This window comes from Triticum urartu, chromosome 7A, assembly GCF_056163025.1.
Source record: "Triticum urartu cultivar PI428250 chromosome 7A, HENAU_Tu73, whole genome shotgun sequence".
Classification (NCBI taxonomy): domain Eukaryota; kingdom Viridiplantae; phylum Streptophyta; class Magnoliopsida; order Poales; family Poaceae; genus Triticum; species Triticum urartu.
Window position 1 is genome coordinate 182,121,842 of NC_141879.1, and position 26,080 is coordinate 182,147,921.

Sequence of the window (26,080 nt, forward strand, 5' to 3'; positions counted from 1 at the left end):
CAACCAGTGCTCATGTTGGTTTGGATTTTCGGTGTCTTATCTTTCCGTTCTAGCTCTCACCAGTGCTAGCACGACGTGGGTATTCCACCGCGAGTACATCGCCCGAGGATCCCAACGGAAAGGGTGAGAAGGTAGCGACCCGACCGCTCGGCCAAAAATAAGCAAGTTGGTGCCAACCCCTCACAAACACACGTAGCAGAAAACCAGTTTGCCTCACCCCGACAATGAAATAACCCAGACACGCTGAATGTCCTATTCAACGTACAATGCGTCGAAGGATGACCAAATGAGCATGCCCCGAGGCATTCTCTTTGTTGGCTGGCCAGTTGCCCTATTGGGCCTTGACCCGTTCAGATAAGCAGAGGAAAAAGAAAGAGGAAGTACAACTGAAAAAAGTAAAGAGAATTTTTAGAACATTTTATAAAATATAAATGTTTATGAATTTGTAAAATATTGTAAACAATAGAAAAACATGAAATTTCAAAATGTTTATGGTTTTGGAAAAAACATTCATGAATTAGAATATATTTATGGATTAAAAGTATTCATGAATTTAGAAAATGTTCATGAATTTCAAAAAATGATTGCAAGTTAGAATGCATTCCTGCATTTCAGAAGATGTTCCCCAAATTTCAGAATTGTTGACGAATTTCAAAGCTATTCTCATATTAGAAATTCTTACAAATTTAAAATTTTGTCTATAGATCAGCATAAGAGCGCCATGTCCTGTGGAATAGGCCCAACTACGGCCTACATCCTATTCCCTGCTTGACATATGGGATACAAAAACTACCTCAATGCAACAAGAGGTTCTATTCATAGGGAGCTTAGTAAATTACTTTCGGAAGAAGTTCCTTGAATTTCAGAAATAATCATGAATTTTAAAGATATTCACGAATTGAAATATGTTTACAAATTTAAAGATTTTTCTATAGATCAATGTAAGAGCACCACGTTCCTCTGCAAATCATCCCAACAGTGGCCTACATTCTATCCACTCCTTGACATATGGGGCCACGAATACAAAAACTACCTGAATGAACCAAGAGGCTGCTTTCCTAGTGACCTTAGTAACTTAAGAGATAAGAAGGCATGTCAAAATTCAAGTTTCTTCTTCTTCCGACAACCTTAGATCCTTAATTCAAATGCTTCTAAGCAGAGATTTTTTGGGATGAGACCAGTAGAATCGAGCAAACATTTTTTAGATTTTCCCAATCTACTAATAGAGCAGATTTTTTTAGATGAATAGAGCAGAGGATTGGTACTTGCATTTTTTATATTTACAAAAAAGTGTGGCATGAGCAGTAGCAAGAAATTAAACATTTCCAATGATTATTGCCTGAACAACACCAACGCCAAGGCCCCATTCTTGATCTGCGTGATGACAACTAGCAATAGGCAAGGCGTCAAATTATATATCTTGCATACACTTGCCTGTGTGTCACGTCCCTAGCTCAGGATGAAACAAATCAATTCCAAATCAAAACTCGAGTACATACGCTCGAGGTCCTAAAGTATCTTGAATGTGTTAGTTGGGTCCTATAAGTAAGATAATGCACACTTGAGTCATAGAAGTGAATAAGTTGTTTGTAGTCGGTCCTACCAAGGTCTGACTTGCCCGCGTGGTGTGTTGACTGCCATAGAAGCAATAATTAGGAAGAAGACCCAAACAAACTCTATATTTGTAACATCCCAAAATTCTAAATTTCGGAATGTTATATTAAATAAATAGATTTGATTGATTGTTTGATTGTGGTGTGGTTGCTTGTGTGAAAGTGAGTGAATTTGAAATTTTTTTGAAAGTTAAATGAGAGGCAATTAAATGACTTTCCCAAACTTTCACCTTTGCTTTCTGATCTCCATGGATTCAAACTCTTTTCAAATACAAAACTCTAGGGAGAAGATGATATGACTTCTTCCATTTAAATTAAATGAAAAAGGGTTTTTGAAAATATTTGACTTCCATTTGGAAATATTTCAAATTCAGAAAAACTTTAAGCAACTCAATGATTTTCATGAGAGAAGATAAAATGACTTCAACAAAACATATGAAATATGAGTTGGAGGTTTAAAAGAATCAAATTCAAAGTCCCTTTGAAATTATTTTCAACTCGGAGTTATTTGGGCTTTATTCAAATTATTTTTCTCCAAAAATAAAATAAATTGAAAATAGGTAAAATGATTCCCTACATCAGAAAATTGGAGGGAAATAATTTTGAAATCATTTTGGTATTTCTAAAATTATTTTCATTTGGTTTTATTGTAGAAGTAGCACTATTTAATTATTTGAAATTTTGTGGATTTTATTTGACACTAGAAAAATGTTCAAGTTATAGAAAATCTTTTTCTGAAAATTTCGATATATAATATGCCTATATATAATTTCACTCTAATTTTCGATATTCCTTTTTTCCTTTTCTGTTTCTAAAAAAACTACACGTGCACGTGGAACTAACTGTCGCCTACGTGCGCAGCATAGTGGCATCAGGCGCCCCATCATTTTATTTTTTTCTTCTCTCCTACATGGGCCAGGCCCAGCCAGCCTTTTTTTATTTGACCGAATTTTGTTTAAAAAAGACTACAGCGCACGGCCGGGCCTAACTTTTAGCCCATGATTTTTTTTTAAAAAAAATTCATCTATGTACGTATATGTTAAGTCTCATATTGCCTAACCTTTGACCCCTAAACCTCTTTTTCACCTATAAATATAGATCCATAGAGTCTCCAAAAATCATCCGATTCGGGTTAAATCAGTATTTTCGTTTGACTAGATTCATTAAAGAAAAATATATTTCTCCTATCCGGCGGAACTTGTGAAAGTTGTCTCCTCTCTTCGAAGTCGTATTTTCTCTACCTTATAAGGGTATCCCTCTTCGTTTTCATTTTATACTTCCGTACTTTATTATTTCTAAACTAGTACGATAGAATAATTAGGTTATCGATTAGTCTTCATATTTATACATTAGACCTAGAATTCGTTTAGCTGTAACTATTTTTTCTTCCACAAAACAGTTTGGCTTTAATTTTTTAAATAGCCATAACTTTTTACTCGTTCATCCAAATTAGATGAAACCAGTGCCTATAGTTTTGTCTTGTTTCCACCTATCCAGTGAACCTGTCACATCAACTTTTTAAATTTTTTAAATTTCGAAATTTGTTCAGATTCATATTCAAACTTCTTTCGATCATAACTTGAGTTTTATAACTCCGATTTAATTGATTCTTTTTACAGAACGAAGCTCTTGACCAAAACTTTCTGATAAGGCCAAATTCACATAATTTTGGTACTGTGAGAAATGTTTTATGTTGTAAGAGTTATTTGCTTGGTTTTGATGTTTTCCGAACTGTTTTCTTCGTTCTTCTCGATCTTTTGAATGATTGCTTATGTGTGCTTACTATTGCTTGCTCACGATAGATTGAACGGAGTGTGACGAGGTGAACTATTAGGAGTTATGAGTGCGAATCATCTTCATCAACTGTACAAGGCAAGTAACACTTTGATCATATTCCCCTTTCCCCATTTTTTATCCATTAGTTTCAACCCTCAAACATTGCATAAGTAGGATCTCTTAACTTGTGGGTATGGGAAGTAGATGATAAGGTAGAATCTATTACCTGTTTTATTACCAAACCCTTGGGAGTTACTTCTACGTTATGCTTATATTGCCATGCTATACTCGTAGACGTGGATTGGGTTTGAGTGAATCCATGACAGATGTGAGACTCTTAATTAATGGTTAACTTAAGGTGGCTACTTAAACACACATCTGGGTGGAATAGTTGGGGCACCCTGGAGCACCCAGTGGTTTGCCCGGGCACCTGGAGAACTCAGTGCTTGCCCAAGGGGATCCGGGAGGACATCTGGGTGGAATGGTTGGGGCACTCTGGAGCACCGAGTGGTTTGCCCGGGCACTTGGAGAACCTAGTGCTTGCCCAAGGGGATCCTGGAGGACCCGTGTGATCACCCTATGGAATGCCACCCAGGCTCAAAGGGATCATAAGATTATTCATGCTAGAAACTTTCGTGTGCAGCCACAAGCTATTATGGGCTCTAGCATAGTTGAGTATGTTGCATGACCTCTTTTAGTGGTGGGCTAGCAGATGTAGGGGAAAGTAGGTGTAACTGTCCACCCAGAGTAAAGAGTTAATGTTTCTGAAAGACTGTGTCTCGGTCATCCATTTCTCAAACACCATGTAGTGCGAGAAATCCAACGGAGGAGATCGGGTCTTGTGGGGAAAAGTGTGCAAACCTCTGCAGAGTGTACAAACTATTCATGATTAGCCATATCCCCGGTTATGGACATCTTGAGTATCTGTGTGATGCCCCAAGACCGGAGCTTCAGGTGCCTTCCAGAGTTTCCGGGTTTCGTCGTGTGATTTGTTTGGTTCATTGCATTCAGCATTGCATCATGTCATCATACCATCATGTCATTTTCTTTTTCTTAACTCAACTAAATAAATGGCATGGATCTTTGATCCATTTAAATCGAGGGAGTTCACATGGTGAAATTCTCTTTATAACATATAAAAGTCTCCTACTATTATTAGGGAGCTATATTATAAATATTTCTTTAATTTGAAATTCACCATGACACACTTGCAAACAATCACATGCCTTTTTCCTGCTTCAAGTTTGGTCCTCAAACTTTGCCCATATTTTCTTTCATCGCTTTCCCAATCTCCACAAAAATTCCGAACATTTTTAGACTCTCCAAAAATGTTTTTCGCATTCAAACTTATTTGAATCACATTCAAATGTGTTTGAATGCAATCCTTTCAAGCGGTGGCAAATGCATTTTCTCGGAACGAACTCATTTTTATGAGTCCGGGAGATTTAAACGCATGCCCAAATTCTTTCTCTAACCCCTCCTTTTCTTTTCTTTCTTATCTTCTTTTGTTTTATTTTTTCTTTAGAGTGAGAAGGAAAGAGAGCCTAACCGGCCTCTGGGGCCTAATCCAGCCTCGCAGCCATGCTCTCCTCAGCCCACCAAGGCCCATCCAGCGCCGGCCCACTCCCTACCGAATCCTAGGCCTCGATCCTCTCTTTCGATCTCTCCCTCGTCTCCACCTCGCGCCGCCAGGAGAGGATCGATCCCTCTCTTTCTTTCTCGCATCGCTCCAGAGGAACCTCTCCCTCTCGATCCCTCTCGTTCTCCTAGCGCCGCGCGCGCACACACACACACACACACACACACACACACTCGCACAGCGCCCTGCCGCCAGCAGCGCTGCACGCACACACGCCTCGCTCCGTCGCCCTTCTCCCCTCGCACCGGCGACCCGGAGCACCGCCAAGCTCCGCCCCGCGACCCTGGCCTCCGACCGCGCCAACCCCGACGCCCCTGCAGCTTCTCCTCCTCCGCCAGGAGCCTGCGGAGCCGGGCGCCCATTCCATCCTCACGCCCGTCGCCCCCTCTGCTCTACCCCGCCTCAGCGCCGCCGTCCTCCATGGCCGCTGCCGCTGCCGCACCTCGTCGCCGGAGTCTCGTTCCTCTGCCGTGGCCTTCCTATTTGTCCAGCGCCGAACCTCCGCCACCCACGACCTTGGCCGTTTCTGCACAAGCACATCACCCGCCCGACCTCCTTTCCCTGCTCCTCCTCGTGCGTCCGAGGTCCATGGCACCTCCAGCCTCCAGGAGCTTTGCCTCCCTTGCTCCACGCTAAGGGCGAGGGTAGCCACTCCGTCCTGCTGCTGTTCTTCCCGTGCCGCGCCGCCGTCGACCTCCTGTTGCCGCGGGACCACCGACTCGCTATCCTCGTGCGTCTCCGCCTCTGTTGCCTCCGTTTGGGGCTGTTTCATTTTGGGTTTCATGGAAAAGTCCTCTCCGGAAGTGTACGAGTTTATAGTGTCGCGTCCAGTATCTCTACCGGCGTCTCCGGAATCGCCAAGGCCTACAAGTCCACCAAGACCACGACCACAGTGCATGTACGACTACAACGTGAACGAGTACCACGACAACCCTCGAAGAGCTCGGATCCGTCAAGTTCCACTACCACCGACTAGTACGAATACCGTCACAAAAACGAGACCGTCAAGACCGGACCGACAAGTACCCCGACGACCTTGTACCACTATCATCGCAATACCGCGAGCTCCCCTACCGACGGCCTCTAACATCTACGAAAGTGTACGACTACCATTGCCCAAAGAACTATGGATCCGACAAGACTAAGTATACAACTACCGTCGACCGTGGATTCATCAAGTTCCTACCCGAAACGAACATGTACCACTACTTCCACTACCGTCGCGAGAACGCCTACTTCCACTACGAACTTGATCCGTTCCGAAAAGGCATGCTTCGAAGGTATAACCCCGAGACGACCACTCGTGGACCGTATGCATGAGTTGTATGAGATGCATGTTGGTTGTTGTAATCCGCCCGTGAACGTGTAGCGACCCGACCCGAATGGGTCAAGTCTCTGTGCTTATGTGTCATCCCTGGAGCAGTATGCTGACACACACAGTACTCGAAGGATTTATAACAGAGGTAAATCACATGTATATAGTAACGTAAATACTATTACCTCAATCCATATAGCGGAAGCAACAAGGTTGTGGATTCCCATCAACACCAACGGCAAAGTTGAGTGTAGAAATCGTAACCCTAACGTAACACTTACTCGTCGTAAGAAACCTGCAACATGAGACGTTGCAGCCCGAAACGGGTCAGTACATTGAATGTACTGGCAAATTCACACCATAGAGAAAATGATGAACAATGGCTATCACTATATGCATATATGGCTGGTGGAAAATCTTTATGGTTATAAGGTTTTTGCGTAAAGCCAATTTTTCCCTACTACAAAGGAATAAATTTATTTAACTATCATGGTGGTTGTGAAACATTGAGAATGGTTGACAACATTCTCAATCCCAATTAAAAGTAATTAAAACCCATCAACATTAATTAGAAGTAACATGCTGAGATTCACAATGACATTCAAGTACTAGATACTCAAGTTGTCCATAACCGGGGACACGGCTAATCATGATTAGTTTGTACACTCTGCAGAGGTTTGCGCACTTTTCCCCACATGACTCGATCGCCTCCGTTTGTTTTCTCGCACTACATGGTGTTTGAGAAACGGATGACCGAGACATAGTCTTTCAGAAGCGCTAGCACCTTACATGTGGGGTAGACCGGTACACCTACATCCCCTACATCTGCTAGTCCACCCCGTAAGAGTTCGCACAACTTAGTCAACTATGCCAGAGCCCATAGTAGCATGTGGCTGCACACGGAAGTTTCTAGCATGAATTATCTTATGATCCCTTTGAGCCTGGGTGGCGGTCCAAAAAAAACAGGCAAGTCCTGATAGACATCAGGTGCCTCAATCCACCCAGATGTGTGTTTAAGTTTCCACCTTAGATAAACCATTAAAATTATCAACTCACATCTGTCATGGATATCACTCACCCAATCCACGTCTACTAGCATAGCATGGCATAATAAGCAAACGTAGAAGTAACTCCCAAAGGTTTGATAATAATACAGGTAATAGGTACTACCTAATCTACTTCCCATCCCACAGTTTAATTAGATCCTAATCATGCAATGTGTGAGGATTGATCTAATGCAATAAAACATGGGTTGTAGAAAAGGTATGATCAAAGTGTGAACTTGCCTGCAATGTAGATGAAGATGATTGCGCACTCAAAACTCTTGATAGATCTACTCGTCACACTCCGGTCAATCTATCGTAATCAAGCAATTGTAACCACACAATAAGTACTCATCTAATACACAGGTAAAACTCGAACGAGAGAACGAACCAGAAAGTTCAACTTAAGAACTCCGGTTACAAAGAAAGAACGAACCGAACAAAGAAACGGAAAACAAACGGCGGCAGAAAACAACTCGGTTCTAGCAAGTTGAAACTAGGTCAAATTTTACTATAGCAAAAGCTTGTTCAAGTTGATTAGACGGAATGGCGGTTTCGAGATGAAACTCCAGGCGCTTGAATCACCTGATTCCGATAAACGGGCGAGAAGATAAACTAGAACGAAGATCGGATCTGAGATCGCGATCGCGAAATAAATCCGACGAGAAAGAAAATGAAGAATGGTTAAACGAATGGAAGTTAGTTAACCTAGAAGAATTGGTGATCACGTTCGTTGAAACGAACGGTCCGAAAGAAGAACGAAAACTGATCTAGAAAACCGGAACGGTTTGGCGAAGAATCGGAGAGAAAACGAATCGGTAGAGAAGAAAAGAATCGGAACAGTTTATAAGAAAAACCGAACCGAGGGAAAGAAGAGACGCGGCGCGGTACCTCCGGCAAACGGCGGTGACAGTGACGTTGGGCGGCGGCGGCGGTGCACAAGGCGGCGGCGGCGGTGACGCAGGACGGCGGCGGCACGGCAAGGTGCGGCGGCGGCGGTGACGCAGGGCGCAGGCGGCGGCTTAGGGCGGCGGCGGGTGAGGCGCGGCGCGGGTGAGAGGCGCGGGGTGGGGCGCGGCTTGGAGAGGAGAGAGGGGCTTGGGATTTTGTGTGGGGAGAGGGGGGGTGTGGGGGTATTTATATTGGGGAGGGGTGAGGAGACTTGAGGTAGGGGACAAGAAATAGACTAGGAATAGGAAAAAATAAACGGAGTAGGACTAAAGAAAACGAAACAAGGAAAGGGGAGGGGCTAACCCTTAGTCCAAACCGGACTAGAGGCGAGGCAAGAGGCGGCGGCAGTGGCGCCTGCCTTGCGCCTGGCGCACGGCGGCTGGGGGCGGTGGCCTTTGGCCCAGCTGGGCCTTGGCCTGGCCGGCTTGCTCTAGTTTTTTTAACAGATTTCACGTGCAGAAAAAAAAAGAAAAACTAAACTAAAAGGACTCCAAAATTCTAAAAGTAAATTTTCCCCGACTTCTAAAAATGAGTCGAACAAAATGAACTTTTCTCCGGACCTAAAATAAAATTTTCAAAAACGCGCATTTTTCCCTATCCAAATAAAACGCAAACAAACACCGGAAAACAAAAATTTGATCTATTTATTAAATCTTCATTTTTCCTATATTTTGGGAAAGTCATATTATTCCCTCTCTCATATTTTTTATAGGAAAATAATTGAAGATAAAACAAAAAATCAAATGATCCTCTTTTCAAAATTCGAGAAAACTCTCAAATATGAAAATAACGAAATCTCCAACTCTCTCCGAAGGTCGTTGAGTTGCGTGAAATTTCTAGGATCGACCAAAATGCAAGAAAATATGATATGCATGATGATCTAATATTCCAAATTGAAAATAAATTTAAAAGAACTTTGAATTTAATTCTTTGAAACTCCCAACTCATATTTCATATAATTTGAAGAAGTCATTTTATCTTCTCTCGTGAAAATCATTGAGTCGCATAAAGTTTCAGAATTGGAATATTTCCAAATGAAATTCAAATATTTTCAACACCCCTTGTCATTTAAATAAATGGAAGAAGTCATGTCATCTTCTCTCCGGGGTTTAGTGTTTGAAAAGAATTTGAATTCATGGAGATCGGAAAACAAATATGAAAGTTTGGGAAAGTCCTTTTATTCCCTCTCATTTAACTTTCAAAAGTTTCGAATTCACTCACTTTCAGTCAATCAATCAAACAATCAATAAAATCTATCTATTTATTATAACATTCCAAAATTTAGAATTTTGGGATGTTACAAACCTACCACCCTTAAATGAATCTCGTCCTCGAGATTCGGAGAGGCTAGCAAGACAAGGTTAGGGTTTGGGGGTCTCCTCAAAAAATCCATCAATCGTCTCCGGGGTCTGGGGTGCTACCACCCTTAGAAGCATGGTTACTGTTCCATCAAAACTCATATACTCCATCCTTATTCTTGGCTGTGTCGGTCTTCTCAGATCTTCAGGATAAATCCTTCTCTAGGCTCTTCAGGTAGTGGCATAACCTTTTTCCTCAATTCTTTTGTCCTTTCCTCTTGGTAAGGTTATTCCGAGATTGGGTCTTCTTAGCTGAAGGGTCTGGCGCCAAAACTAAACAGCTATCGATATCTCATGATGGTCAACAATTTATAATTTCTCCTGCAGGAAAAGGGTCTGGGTTGATCCTCACCGTATAACCTACGGTTGGCAAAAGCTGCCTTGTACAGGGGAAAAATACCTATACCATTATAAGGCTTAAACAAGGTTTTTATCGTCGTCTCTCTACTATAGGTAAGTCACTCATATTTACCATCCCATATAGCAAGGCGAATAATAAGAGTAAGTCGGTATGGTGATCAATCCATCCCGCACCCAAATCATTACCCTGTATACAGTTTAGCGAATCTCGCATTCTAGCACTCGGTCATCCTCACAAGCATTACAGAATTTCTCTCGTCGACGAATCAAGTTCGGATATATCCTTAGATTCTGTAAGCCAAACAACCATCTATCGTTCCTTCACAACTCTCAGGTTTTGCGTTACTCCTATAAGATCGTCTGTCGATAAATTCGTAACTTCTTCCAGGGTTTTTCCTTCAGCAAGAGTGTGCTTGCTTCTTGGCAGGTCCTGGGGCCTGTGGGTTATGGCCCATCTCATTACTTGTAATCCTTGAACTTATCATTGGGCAACTTATCATTATTCCATCTTCCAACTTCCTAGTATTCTTAAATCCATCCAATTGTATCATCTTCCTTCCTTCTATTGGCACCAACATTAGGACATGATTACTCTAACTCATCATGGAGTTTCCATTGATCCATATTTCCGACATCATACCTCCTTTATATCCAATAGTAATTTATTTCTTCATCCTCGGGGTATCCCTCATACCGAGATAAAAACTTACACTTATGGAGTCCATATTCCACATCATTATCCTTTCCAGGGTCAAGCGTCCTTACAGGGGAATATTGGCCATCTCTGCATGGCACTTCTTCAACTGGGAAACGTGAAACACATCTTGAACTCCTGACAGTCCTTCGGGTGACTCCAACTTGTTGGACACTTCTCCATACGCTCCAAAACTCGGTATGGTCCTACAAATTTCGGGGCTAACTGTCCCTTAACTCCAATCCGTTTAACTCCTCGCAGAGGGAACACATGAAGACATGCTCTGTCTCCAATTTCATAGACTACCTCCTTGAGTTTGTGAGTCTACATAACTCTTCTGCCTGGACTGAGCTACCTTCAGTCGATTTCGAATAAACTTAACATTATCTTCTGACTCCATTGATCACCTTTGGTCCAAACAACTGTCGGTCTCCAACTTCATCCCACATACTCTTGGGGTATCACACATATCGAGACAAAACTCGTATTCATTTTGTCTAAAATCCACTCAGTGGAGTATCCTTATCTTTTCCAGGGGTCAACGGTTCTTACAGGGTACTACCACCCTTAAAAAAGCTCCAATATTTTTATAGACCATATTTCTCATATCCTCAAAAATGGTCAACATCTTTCCTCATAGAGTAACAGCTCATAAAATCCATATCAGTACCAACGATGCTACTTTATTCATTCTCAAATGTTTACAATCTCTCGCTTCTCCATTACATGTCTCAACTCAACACCTCAATATAAAGGAAAATGTCCTCACTACTACGACTATATTCCTTCTGTTACAAACTCAACTATTTATCACAAGTCTCCTTCTCCTTCGGACAATCTCTAGCAAAGTGCCCTGCTTTATTACAACGGAAACATATTACATCTGACAAGTATCGAGGTTTCCTTTTTGGGCAACTGCTGAGGTAGTGCCCTGACTCCTTGCACTTATAATAGGTGATATGACTCAGGTCCTTCCTGGAATCCAATCTACTTCTCTTTCTGGACTTTTCCATTCCAATCAGGGCTTCTATTTCCTGTGGGTCATACTCTACTTCCTCTATCGGGAATTCTACTAGATCCCCATTCATACAATTCTGGGAGAGGTGTCCTTCTTCTCCACATGAATAGCAAGACTTGGTGTAGGGTTTAATTGGTTCCTCTTTGGGTGTGTCCTCCACCTCTTTCTTCATCACAGATTCTTCTAAACCTTCCATGAGGGCTCCTTTCATTGCTTCTTCCTTCAGCTGGATGGTTCGTTGTACCATGGGGTAAATGTGACACTGAGCAGGATAGTGGGTAGTCCCTTCACACAAGAAACAAGTAATTTGCCTAGTTGGGCATTCTTCAATGGGGTGACTTCCTTCATAGTTAGGGCATTCATCCTTGTGTTCTTTATGGGTGTGTCCTAATTCTTCACAAATCTTGCATGCACAAGTTTTCTTCATATCCTTTTCCATAAGGCTTCAACTTCTGGGAAACAAGCCGAGACTTTGGCAGAGTCAACTTAAATTCTTTCCAAGTGGTTACTCCTTGCCATCCATTGATGGTTTGGTACATCCTCCACCAAGTAGCAGCACCTCTTTCAAAACATTGAAGAGCATGCTGGCCCATATCCTTTCCGACTATAGGGTTGTTCTCCATATGATCCTCCATGTTCTGAATCCATCGGTCTGTCTCCAATTGACTCATCGGTCCAGAAAATACAAGCTCATCTCCATTCATCATCTATTGGGTCCATGGGTTTGGGGTGAGATAAGAGAGATCAAGAGGGATACACACAATGCAAACAACAGTTTTGAAAAGACAGATTTTATTTGTGGCTGTCGGGAAAACATCAAACAAATGACAGCTCACAAATGTCGCATCTAACGTAGGTATATAACAGGGGTTTGGTCTTCTAAAGGTCAACGTCGCCAAACTCTTCAAGTCTTGTTCATGCCTCCAATGGCTTCTTCCAATCATGCTTGTCCTTCTCAAGTTCTTTTGCCAGATCAACTCTGTTGACGCGAAGTCCCTCGTGACATCCTTGAATATTCTGGAATTGCATTCCAAACTTCTAGGTTTCAACATCCTTCACATGAACCATGGTCATACTGTCCTCCAGTTCCTGACAAATCTCCGGTATCTCAAGGTTTTACTTCTCTAGCTTGGTTGCTTTCAACTTCTGGTCTTAAGTTCTTCACGAATGCTTCCTTGTCTAATACGACTTCCTGGAGCTCCACCTTAAACTTCTTGATGTAATACTCCAGATCCTGGTGATACACCGGCTAGGGTTAAAACTTCATCTTATGATAGGTGCTCCGTCAGCCTTCTTCCATCAAATCCATTCTGAAGACTTGCATCCTTAACTCAGCACGGTGACAATAGCATTAGCGGGTGATGACATCACGGATAACCGTGTTTTTGCCCTTGTCATTGCCATGAGCTATCTTCCATAGTTGATATCCCCTGCCTTAGGATTTTCTTCGAGTTCTCGTACTCCTTGTTTCAGTCTTTCTTCGATACACCTTGATCTCGGGTATTGTCAACTTCCATAATCTGTCAAGTTCCATAAGGGTAGCCTTCCTAGGTCATACAAATCTAGGGATTCTTCAGAGCCTCCAATTCTCCTAGTCTTCAGAGTCTTCAACAGCTGTAGTTTCCATTATCATAATGTATGGTAAAATCCTCTTCATTCCGAATGGTCTTACTAGTCTGATATCCTGTACTTCTTGGAGTGGTCTCATCAGTCGAATCTTCGTGTGGTCAAAAGGGAAAGGGGTATGGTCTCACTAAAGGGAATTTTTGAATAAGCTCAGAAGAGAAGAGAGGTAAAATATCTTTTTGAAAGGGAAAGTTGTAGAGAAAAATCTTTGCTATGGGCTTGCCAATTTCTAGGGTCACGTCCTACAGTCAACATGTGCTCTGATACCATCTTGTAGCGACCCGACCCGAATGGGTCAAGTCTCTGTGCTTATGTGTCATCCCTGAATCAGTATGCTGACACACACAGTACTCGAAGGATTTATAACAGAGATAAATCACATGTATATAGTAACGTAAATACTATTACCTCAATCCATATAGCGGAAGCAACAAGGTTGTGGATTCCCATCAACACCAGCGGCAAAGTTGAGTGTAGAAATCGTAACCCTAACGTAACACTTACTCGTCGTAAAAAACCTGCAACATGAGACGTTGCAGCCCGAAACGGATCAGTACATTGAATGTACTGGCAAATTCACACCATAGAGAAAATGATGAACAATGGCTATCACTATATGCATATATGGCTGGTGGAAAAGCTTTATGGTTATAAGGTTTTTGCGTAAAGCCAATTTTTCCCTACTACAAAGGAATAAATTTATTTAACTATCATGGTGGTTGTGAAACATTGAGAATGGTTGACAGCATTCTCAATCCCAATTAAAAGTAATTAAAACCCATCAACATTAATTAGAAGTAACATGCTGAGATTCACAATGACATTCAAGTACTAGATACTCAAGTTGTCCATAACCGGGGACACGGCTAATCATGATTAGTTTGTACACTCTGCAGAGGTTTGCGCACTTTTCCCCACATGACTCGATCGCCTCCATTTGTTTTCTCGCACTACATGGTGTTTGAGAAACGGATGACCGAGACATAGTCTTTCAGAAGCGCTAGCACCTTACATGTGGGGTAGACCGGTACACCTACATCCCCTACATCTGCTAGTCCACCCCGTAAGAGTTCGCACAACTTAGTCAACTATGCCAGAGCCCATAGTAGCATGTGGCTGCACACGGAAGTTTCTAGCATGAATTATCTTATGATCCCTTTGAGCCTGGGTGGCGGTCCAAAAAAAACAGGCAAGTCCTGATAGACATCAGGTGCCTCAATCCACCCAGATGTGTGTTTAAGTTGCCACCTTAGATAAACCATTAAAATTATCAACTCACATCTGTCATGGATATCACTCACCCAACCACGTCTACTAGCATAGCATGGCATAATAAGCAAACGTAGAAGTAACTCCCAAGGGTTTGATAATAATACAGGTAATAGGTACTACCTAATCTACTTCCCATCCCGCAGTTTAATTAGATCCTAATCATGCAATGTGTGAGGATTGATCTAATGCAATAAAACATGGGTTGTAGAAAAGGTATGATCAAAGTGTGAACTTGCCTGCAATGTAGATGAAGATGATTGCGCACTCAAAACTCTTGATAGATCTACTCGTCACACTCCGGTCAATCTATCGTAATCAAGCAATTGTAACCACACAATAAGTACTCATCTAATACACAGGTAAAACTCGAACGAGAGAACGAACCAGAAAGTTCAACTTAAGAACTCCGGTTACAAAGAAAGAACGAACTGAACAAAGAAACGGAAAACAAACGGCGGCAGAAAACAACTCGGTTCTAGCAAGTTGAAACTAGGTCAAATTTTACTGTAGCAAAAGCTTGTTCAAGTTGATTAGACGGAATGGCGGTTTCGAGACGAAACTCCAGGCGCTTGAATCACCTAATTCTGATAAACGGGCGAGAAGATAAACTAGAACGAAGATCGGATCTGAGATCGCGATCGCAAAATAAATCCGACGAGAAAGAAAACGAAGAATGGTTAAACGAACGGACGTTCGTTAACCTAGAAGAATTGGTGATCACGTTCGTTGAAACGAACGGTCCGAAAGAAGAACGAAAACCGATCTAGAAAACCGGAACGGTTTGGCGAAGAATCGGAGAGAAAACGAATCGGTAGAGAAGAAAAGAATCGGAACGGTTTATAAGAAAAACCGAACCGAGGGAAAGAAGAGACGCGGCGCGGTACCTCCGGCGAACGGCGGCGACGGTGGCGTTGGGCGGCGGCGGCGGTGCACAAGGCGGCGGCGGCGGTGACGCAGGGCGGCGGCGGCGCGGCAAGGTGCGGCGGCGGCGGTGACGCAGGGCGCGGGCGGCGGCTTAGGGCGGCGGCGGGTGAGGCGCGGCGCGGGTGAGAGGCGCGGGGTGGGGCGCGGCTTGGAGAGGAGAGAGGGGCTTGGGATTTTGTGTGGGGAGAGGGGGGGTGTGGGGGTATTTATATTGGGGAGGGGTGAGGAGACTTGAGGTAGGGGACAAGAAATAGACTAGGAATAGGAAAAAATAAACGGAGTAGGACTAAAGAAAACGAAACAAGGAAAGGGGAGGGGCTAACCCTTAGTCCAAACCGGACTAGAGGCGAGGCAAGAGGCGGCGGCGGTGGCGCCTGCCTTGCGCCTGGCGCACGGCGGCTGGGGGCGGTGGCCTTTGGCCCGGCTGGGCCTTGCCTGGCCGGCTTGCTCCAGTTTTTTTTAACAGATTTCACGTGCAGAAAAAAAAGAAAAACTAAACTAAAAGGACTCCAAAATTCTAAAAGTAAATTTTCCCCGACTCCTAAAAATGAGTCGAACAAAATGAACTTTTCTCCGGACCTAAAATAAAATTTTCAAAAACGCGCATTTTTCCCTATCCAAATAAAACGCAAACAAACACCGGAAAACAAAAATTTGATCTATTTATTAAATCTTCATTTTTCCTATATTTTGGGAAAGTCATATTATTCCCTCTCTCATATTTTTATAGGAAAATAATTGAAGATAAAACAAAAAATCAAATGATCCTCTTTTCAAAATTCGAGAAAACTCTCAAATATGAAAATAACGAAATCTCCAACTCTCTCCGAAGGTCCTTGAGTTGCGTGAAATTTCTAGGATCGACCAAAATGCAAGAAAACATGATATGCATGATGATCTAATATTCCAAATTGAAAATAAATTTAAAAGAACTTTGAATTTAATTCTTTGAAACTCCCAACTCATATTTCATATAATTTGAAGAAGTCATTTTATCTTCTCTCGTGAAAATCATTGAGTCGCATAAAGTTTCAGAATTGGAATATTTCCAAATGAAATTCAAATATTTTCAACACCCCTTGTCATTTAAATAAATGGAAGAAGTCATGTCATCTTCTCTCCGGGGTTTAGTGTTTGAAAAGAATTTGAATTCATGGAGATCGGAAAACAAATATGAAAGTTTGGGAAAGTCCTTTTATTCCCTCTCATTTAACTTTCAAAAGTTTCGAATTCACTCACTTTCAGTCAATCAATCAAACAATCAATAAAATCTATCTATTTATTATAACATTCCAAAATTTAGAATTTTGGGATGTTACAGAACGTTAGATGTTCCCTCGTTTGACACCGTCGTCGATTCATGGGACACCCGGTATCCGGGAGCGCCCCACCATCTTTTGCACGCATCTGCACACTTCCCCTTTGCATTGGTATCTCAATCGAGTATCGGAACCAGAACGTTGCCGTGGCACCGTTACCGTTATCGTTGCCGTGGCACCCCTTTTCGTTTCCGCCACGATGACAAAATGCTTCATATCATGCTCTTGTTAACATTTTCATAAAAAAATGCATAAACTTGAACATGTCATCCGCATCATGATAACAACTTCAAAAATGTTTAAAATTGTTGTTTGCATTAATTTGCTAAATGTATATGGGGATTTACCGGAATTGTTGTTTGATATTTCCGGCCTCATTTAATATGCCTAACTGTGTAGTTTACTTTTGTTTCACCTCTTGCCATGTTAACCAACATTTAATTTTGTTGAGTACCTAACCAGGAGTGAACTAAATAATTGATGTGGTGTTCCGTCAATATGCAACTCGTTGCATATTGGGCTCCACTTAACTTGTAGTTTTGTTTGTGCACTTTGCCATGCCATGCATATTTAAACCGGACATGCATCATACTTGGATGTGCATCATGCCATGTTTATGTGATGGTTGTTCACTATGTTGTTTGCTTCTTTCTGGTGTTGCTTCTTCGGGTTAGTTCCGATAACATCGCGTTGTGAGGATTCGTTCGACTACGTCTATTTGTCTTCTTCTTGGACTCGTTCTTCTTCCTTGCGGGATCTCAGGCAAGATGACCATACCCTCGAAATCACTTCTATCTTTGCTTGCTAGTTGCTTGCTCTTTTGCTAGGCCGCGATACCTACCACTTGCTATATCATGCCTCCCATATTGCCATGTCAAGCCTCTAACCCACCTTTCCTAGCAAATCGTTGTTTGGCCATGTGACCTCTTTGCTCAGCCCCTCTTATAGCGTTGTTAGTTGCAGGTGAAGATTGGAGTTTGTTCCTTGTTGGAACATGTTTATTGTTGGGATATCACAATATCTCTTATTTACTTTAATGCACCTATATACTTGGTAAAGGGTGGAATGCTCGGCCTTATGCCTACTGTTTTGTTCCACTCTTACCGCCCTAGTTTCCGTCATACCGGTGTTATGTTCCTTGATTTTGCCTTCCTTACGCGGTTGGGTTATAATGGGAACCCCTTGACAGTTCGCCTTGAATAAAACTCCTCCAGCAAGGCCCAACCTTGGTTTTACCATTTGTCACCTAAGCCTTTTTCCCTTGGGTTCTGCAGACTCAAGGGTCATCTTTATTTTAAACCCCCGGGCTAGTGCTCCTCTGGGTGTTGGTCCAAACTAGAGCACCGTGCAGGGCCATTCCTTGGCAACTTGGGTTACGTCGGCTCCTGTACGCTTAGCTTATCCGGTGTGCCCTGAGAACGAGATATGTGCAGCTCCTATCGGGATTTGTCGGCACAGCGGGTGGTTTTGCTGGTCTTGTTTTACCATTGTCGAGAAGTCTTGTAACCGGGATTGCGAGTCTGATCAGGTCTTCCTGGGAGAAGGAATATCCTTCGTTGACCATGAGAGCTTGTGATGGGCTAAGTTGGGACACACCTGCAGGGTTTTGAACTTTCGAAAGCCGTGCCTGCGGTTATGGGCAGATGGGAATTTGTTAATGTTCGATTGTAGAAAACTTGACACTTAACTTAATTAAAATGCATCAACCGCGTGTGTAGCCGTGATGGTCTCTTTCCGGTGAAGTCCGGGAAGTTAACACGGTTTTGGAGTTATGTTTGAATGTAAGTAGTTTCAGGATTACTTCTTGATCACTTCTAGTTCACGACCGTGCTTTGCTTCTCTTCTCGCTCTCATTTGCGTAAGTTAGCCACCATATATGCTAGTGCTTGCTACAGCTCCACCTCACTACCTTTTCTTACCCATAAGCTTAAATAGTCTTGATCGCGAGGGTGTGAGTTTGCTGAGTCCCCGTGACTCACAGAATACTTCAAACAGTTGCAGGTGCCGATGATAACCGTGCAGGTGACGCAACCGAGCTCAAGGAGGATCTCGATGAAGATCGCATCCGTTGTCTTGTTTCGTTTCCTGTTGATCAGTAGTGCATCCCAGTCGGGGCGATCGGGGATCTTATGCATTTGGGGTTGTCTTTATTTTGGTTCCGTAGTCGGACCTTGATTGTATTCTGGTTGATGTAATGATATATTTATGTATTGTGTGAAGTGGCGATTGTAAGCCAACGCTTTATCCCTTTCTTATTCAGTACATGGGATGTGTAAAGATTACCCCTCTTGCGACATGCCTATTATGCGGTTATGCCTCCAAGTCGTGCTCCGACACGTGGGAGATATAGCCGCATCGTGGGTGTGATAATCTGGTTCTTGAATTATCATAATTTAATTAACTAGTTGGATTAATGATTACTTTAATTGGGATTGAGATGGGGTTACCATTCTCAATGTCAACAAACTTTGTAGTTAAATAAAATTTATTCCTTTGTTGTAGGAAAATAACTGGCTTTATGCAAAATTTAAACTTAGAGCCTCCACCAGCCAAATATGCATGTAGTGATAGCCATTATTTATCATTGCTCTATAGTGTGAAATTGCCAGTACCTTCAATGTACTGACCCTTTGTGGCTGCAACGTCTCATGTTGCAGGAATCTTACGACGAGTAAGTGATACGTTAGGGTTACGATTTCTACACTCAAATTTGCCGTTGGTGTTGATGGGAATCAACAACCTTTGTTACTTCCGCTATATGGATCGAGGTAATAGTATTTGCGTTACTTTATACATGTGATTTACCTCTGTTATAAATCCTCAAGTAATGTGTGTGTCAGCATACCGATCCAGGGATGACACTTAAGCACATAGACTTGACCGTCTGAGGTCGGGTCACTACAAGATGGTATCAGAGTACATGTTGACTGTAGGACGTGACCCCTAGAAACTGGCAAGCCCATAGGAAAGATTTTTCTCTCAAACCTTATTTTCAAAAGGATCTTTTACCTCTCTTCCTTTCTGAGTTTTATCAAATATTCCTTTTAGTTAGACTATACCCCCTTTCCCCTTTTGACCACGTGAAGATTCGACTGATGAGACCACTGCGAGAAGGACAAGATATCGGACAACTAAGACCACTTCGGAATTAAGAGCATTTTACCGAGAATTATAATAATGAAACTACGACGGTTGAAGACTCCGAAGACTAGGAAAATTTGAAGGCTCTGAAGAATTTCCAGATTGGTATGACCTAGGGAGGCTACCCCTATGGAACTTATCAGACTATTGAAGTTGTCAATACTCGAGATCAAGGTGTGTCGGAGAAAGACCGGAACAGGGAGCGTTAAAAGTCAAAGTTTTGTCAAGAAAACACTAAGGCAGGAGATATCAACTATGGACTGATAGCTCATGGAAGAGACATGGGCATAGACATGGCTATCCATGATGTTATCGCCCGCTTATGCTATTTGTCACCATGTTGAGTTAAGCATGCATTTCTTCGGAAGGATTGGATGACAAAAGGGCGAATGGAGCACCTATCAGCAAAATATGAAGTTTTAACCTTAGCTGGTGTATCATCAGGATCTGGAGTAGTACATAAAGAATTTTAAGCTGGACCTGCAGGAAGCCGTATTTGACGAGAAAGCATTTCGTGAAGAACTCAGTACCCAGAAGCTGAAAGTAGCCAAGCTGGAGGAGCAAAACCTCGAGATACCAGAGATTCGATAGGATCTGAAGGACAGTAGGACCATGGTTCATGGCAAGGATGTTGAAACCCAGAAGTTTAGAACGCAACTCCAGAATATTAAAGGACGTCACGAGAGACTTCGCGTCAACAGAGATGATCTGGCAAAAGAACTTCAGAAGGACAAGCATGATCGGAAGTAGCCATCGGAGACATGAACAAGACTTGAAGAGTTTGGCGACTTTGAAGATTTATTGACCTTTAGAAGACCAAACCCCTGTTATTCCTACGTTAGGTGTGACGATTGTGAGATGTCATTTGTTTGATGTTTTTCTGATAGCCACAAATAAAATCTGTCTTTTCAAAACTACTGTTTGCATTGTGTGTATCCCTCTCTATCTCTCTCATCTCACCCCAAAACCCACGGAACCAATAGAGGATGAATGGAGATGAGCTTGTATTTTCTGGACCGATGAGTCAATTGGAGACAGACCGATGGATTTAGAACAAGGAAGATCATATGAAGAATAACCCTATAGCCGGAAATGATATGACCCAACATGCTCTTCCGTGCTTTGAAAGAGGTACTGCTACTTGGTGGAGGATGTACCAAACCATCAATGGATGGCAAGGAGTAACCACTTGGAAAGAATGTAAGTTGACTTTGCCAAAGTCTCAGTTTGTATCCCAGAAATTGAAGCATGATGTAAGTGATATGCAGAAACCTTGTGCATGCAAGCTCTGTGGAGAAATAGAACACAACCATAGAGAACACAAGGGATGAATGCCCTAATTGTGAAGGAAGTCACCCAGCTGAAGAATGCCCAACTAGGCAGAATACTTGTTTCTTGTGTGAAGGGACTACCCACTACCCTGCTTAGTGTCACATTTACCTCGTGGTTCAAAGAACCATCCAACAGAAGAAAGAAGCAATGAAAGGAGCCCTCGTGGAAATTTTAGAAGAACCTATGGTGAAGGAAGAGGTGGAGGACACACCCGAAGAAGATCAAATTCAACCTTGCACCAAGTCATGCTATTCATGTGGAGAAAAAGGACACATCTCCCAGAATTGTATGAATGGGGATCTAGTAGAATTCTCGACAGAGGAAGTAGAGTATGACCCACAGGAAATACAAGCCCTGATTGGAATGGAAAAGTCCAGGAAGAGAAGTAGATTGGATACCAGGAAGGACCTGAGTCATATCACATGTTTTAGGTGCAAGGAGTCAGGGCACTACTTCAGCGGTTGCCCAAAAAGGAAGCCGAGGACCCAAGGAGGCTTTGAAATCACAAGGAAACCTCGAGACTTGTCAGAAGTAATATGTTTCCGTTGTAATGAAGTAGGGCACTTTGCCAGAGATTGTCCCAAAGAGAAGGAGGCTTGTGCTAAATAATTGAGTTTTGAACAAAAGGAATATAGTAGTAGTAGTGGGAACAATTCTTTTATATTGAAGAGTTGAGTTAAGGCATGTAATGGAAATGCAGGAGATTGTAATAATTTGGAATCAATAAAGTTAGCCTCGTTGGTACTGATTTGGAATTTTATGAGTTGTTACTCTATGGAGAATTTTTTTTGACCATTTTCGAAGATATGAGAAATATGGTCTATGTAAGAATTTGTCCATTTCAAGGGTGGTAGTACCCTGTGAGGAAACTTGACCCCTAGAAAGGATAATGATACTCCACGGAGTGGACCACGGATAAAATAAGTGCAAGTTCTATCTCGATATGTGGGATATCCCAAGAGTATGAAGAGATGAAGTATTATTGGATATAAAGGAGGTATGATGTTGGAAATATGGAGCAATTGCAACTCCATGATGAGTCTGAGTAATCACGTCTTAGCTTGGTGCCAATAGAAGGAAGAGAGACAGTACAATTGGATGGATTTTAAGTACGCTAGGAAGCTGGATGTTGGAATAATGATCAGTTGCCCGGTGATGATTTCAAGGTTTGCAAGTGATGAGATGGGCCATAACCCACAGGCCCCAGGACCTGCCAAGAAGCAAGCACACTCTTGCTAAAGGAAAAACCCTGGAAGAGATTACGACCTTACCCACTAACGATCTTATAGGAGTACGCAAAACTTGAGAGTTGTGAAGAAACGATAGATGTTCGTTTGGCTTGCAGAATCCATGGATTTATCCAAACTTAGTTCGTCGACAAGAGAAATTCGGCAATGCTTGTGAGGATGACCGAGTCTTAGAATACGAGATTCGCTAAACCATATACAAGGTAATGATTTGGGTGCGGGATGGATTGATCACCCTACCGACTTACTCTTATTATTCGCCTTGCTATGTGGGATGGTAAATCTAAGTGACTTGCCTATAGTAGAGGCACGACGATATTAAACCTTGTTTGAACCTTAGAATGGTATAAGTATTTTCCCTTGTACAAGGCAGTTGTTGCCAATCGTAGGTCATACGGTGAGGTTCAACCCAGACCCATTTCCTGCAGGAGAAACCATAAATTGATGACCACCATGAGATATCAATAGTTGTTTAGTATTGGTGCCAGACCCATCAGCTAAGAAGACCTAGTCTCGCAATAACCTTACCAAGTTGAAAGGGCAGAAGAATTGAGGAAAAGGTTATGCCGCTACCGGAATAGCCAGAGAAGGTATTATACTGAAGATCTGAGAAGACCGGCCCGGTCAAGAATAAGGATGGAGTATATGAGTATTGATGGGACCGTAACCATGTCTCTAAGGGTGGTAGCACCTCAGACCCCTTGTGATGATCGATGGATTTTGAGAAGACCCCCAAGCCTAACCTATTTCTTTCAAGCCTCTCCGAATCTCAAGGACGAGATTCATTTTAAGGATGGTAGGTTTGTAACATCCCAAAATTCTAAATTTTGGAATGTTATATTAAATAAATAGATTTGATTGATTGTTTGATTGTGGTGTGGTTGCTTGTATATAATTTTACTTTTATATAATTTTACTTTTATTTTTGTTATTCTTTTTTCCTTTTCTGTTTCTAAAAAAACTACGCGTGTGCCTGGAACTAACTGTCGCCTACGTGCGCAGCATAGTGGCATCGGGCGCCCCATCATTTTATTTTTTCTCTTCTCTCCTACATGGGCCAGGCCCAGCCATCCTTTTTTTATTTGACCAAATTTTGTTTAAAAAAACTACAACGCGCGGCCGGGCCTAACTTTTAGCCCATGATTCTTTTAAATTTCATCTACGTACGTATATGTTTAGTCCCACATTACCTAGCCTTTGACCCCAAAACCTCTTTTCCACCTATAAATATAGATCCATAGAGCCTCCAAAAATCAACCGATTCGGGTTAAATCAGTATTTTGGTTTGCCTGGATTCACTAAAGAAAAATATATTTCTCCTCTCCGGCGGGACTTCTGAAAGTTGTCTCCTCTCTTTGAAGTCATATTTTCTCTACCTTACAAAGGTATCTCTCTTCATTTTCATTTTATACTTCTGTAGTTTATTATTTCTAGACTAGTATGGTAGAATAATTAGATTATCAATTAGTCTCCGTATTTATACATTAGGCCTAGAATTCTTTTAACCGTAACTATTTTTTTCTTCCGTAAAACAGTTTGGCCCTGATTTTTCAAATAGCCATAACTTTTTACTCGTTCATCCAAATTAGATGAAACCATCGCCTATAGTTTTGTCTTGTTTTCACCTATCCAGTGAACCTGTCACATCAACTTTTTGAAATTTCCAAATTTCAAAATTTGTTCAGATTCATATTCAAACTTCTTTTGATCATAACTTGAGTTTTATAACTTCGATTTAATTGATTCTTTTTGCAAATCGAAGCTCTTGACCTAAACTTTATGATAAGGCCAAATTCTCATAATTTTGGTACTGTTAGAAATTATTTTATGTTGTAAGAGTTATTTGCTTGGTTTTGATGTTTTCCGAACGGTCTTCTTCGTTCCGACCGATCTTTTAAGTGATTGCTTATGTGTGGTTACTATTGCTTGCTCATGATAGATTGAACGGAGTGTGACGAGTAGAACTATCAGGAGTTATGAGTGCGAATCATCTTCGTCAACTGTACAAGGCAAGTAACAGTTTGATCATATTCCCTTTTACCCAGTTTTTATGCATTAGTTTCAACCCTCAAACATTGCATGAGTAGGATCTCTTAACTTGTGGGTCTGGGAAGTAGATGATGAGGTAGAACCTATTACCTGTTTTATTATCAAACCCTTGGGAGTTACTTCTACGTTATGCTTATATTGCCATGCTATACTCGTAGACGTGTATTGGGTTTGAGTGAATCCATGACAGATGTGAGACTGTTAATTAATGGTTAACTTTAGGTGGCTACTTAAACACACATCTGGGTGGAATGGTTGGGTCACCCTGGAGCACCCAGTGGTTTGCTCGGGCACCTGGAGAACCCAGTGCTTGCCCAAGGGGATCCCGGAGGACCCGTGTGATCACCCTATGGAATGCCACCCAGGCTCAAAGGGATCATAAGATTATTCATGCTAGAAACATCCGTGTGCAGCCACAAGCTATTATGGGATCTAGCATAGTTGAGTATGTTGCATGACCTCTTTCAGTGGTGGGCTAGCAGATGTAGGGGAAAGTAGGTGTAACTGTCCACCCAGAGTAAAGAGTTAATGTTTCTGAAAGATTGTGTCTCGGTCATCCATTTCTCAAACACCATGTAGTGCGAGAAATCCAACCGAGGAGATCGAGTCTTGTGGGGAAAAGTACGCAAACCTCTGCAGAGTGTACAAACTAATCATGATTAGCCGTGTCCCCGGTTATGGACATCTTGAGTATCTGGTTCTTGAATTATCACGTTGATCTCATGACTTAATTTAATTAATTGGTTGGGTTAATGATTACTTTAATTGGGATTGAGATGGGGTTACCATTCTCAATGTTTTCAACAAACATTGTAGTTAAATAAAATTTATTCCTTTGTTGTAGGAAAAAACTAGCTTTATGCAAAATTTAAACTTATAGCCTCCACCAGCCAAATATGCATGTAATGATAGCCATTATTTATCATTGCTCTACAGTGTGAAATTGCCAGTACCTTCAATGTACTAACCCTTTGTGGCTGCAACGTCTCATGTTGCAGGAATCTTACAACGAGTAAGTGATACGTTAGGGTTACGATTTCTACACTCAACTTTGCCGTTGGTGTTGATGGGAATCCACAACCTTTGTTACTTCCGCTATATGGATTGAGGTAATAGAATTTACGTTACTTTAGACATGTGATTTACCTCTGTTATAAATCCTCGAGTATTGTGTGTGTCAGCATACCGATCCAGGGATGACACTTAAGCACAGAGACTTGACCGTCTGAGGTCGGGTCGCTACAATATTCCAGTTAAATGGCCCCTCTCTCTAAATCCCCAATTCTCCTTCCATCTTGCAATCTTGAATACATAGTAGCACGTGTAAAGGTATGCTTGGATGCGACAACAATTCTTGTCAGGACTGCTTGAACACTAAAAAATCCTAACAACTAAGTTGTCTA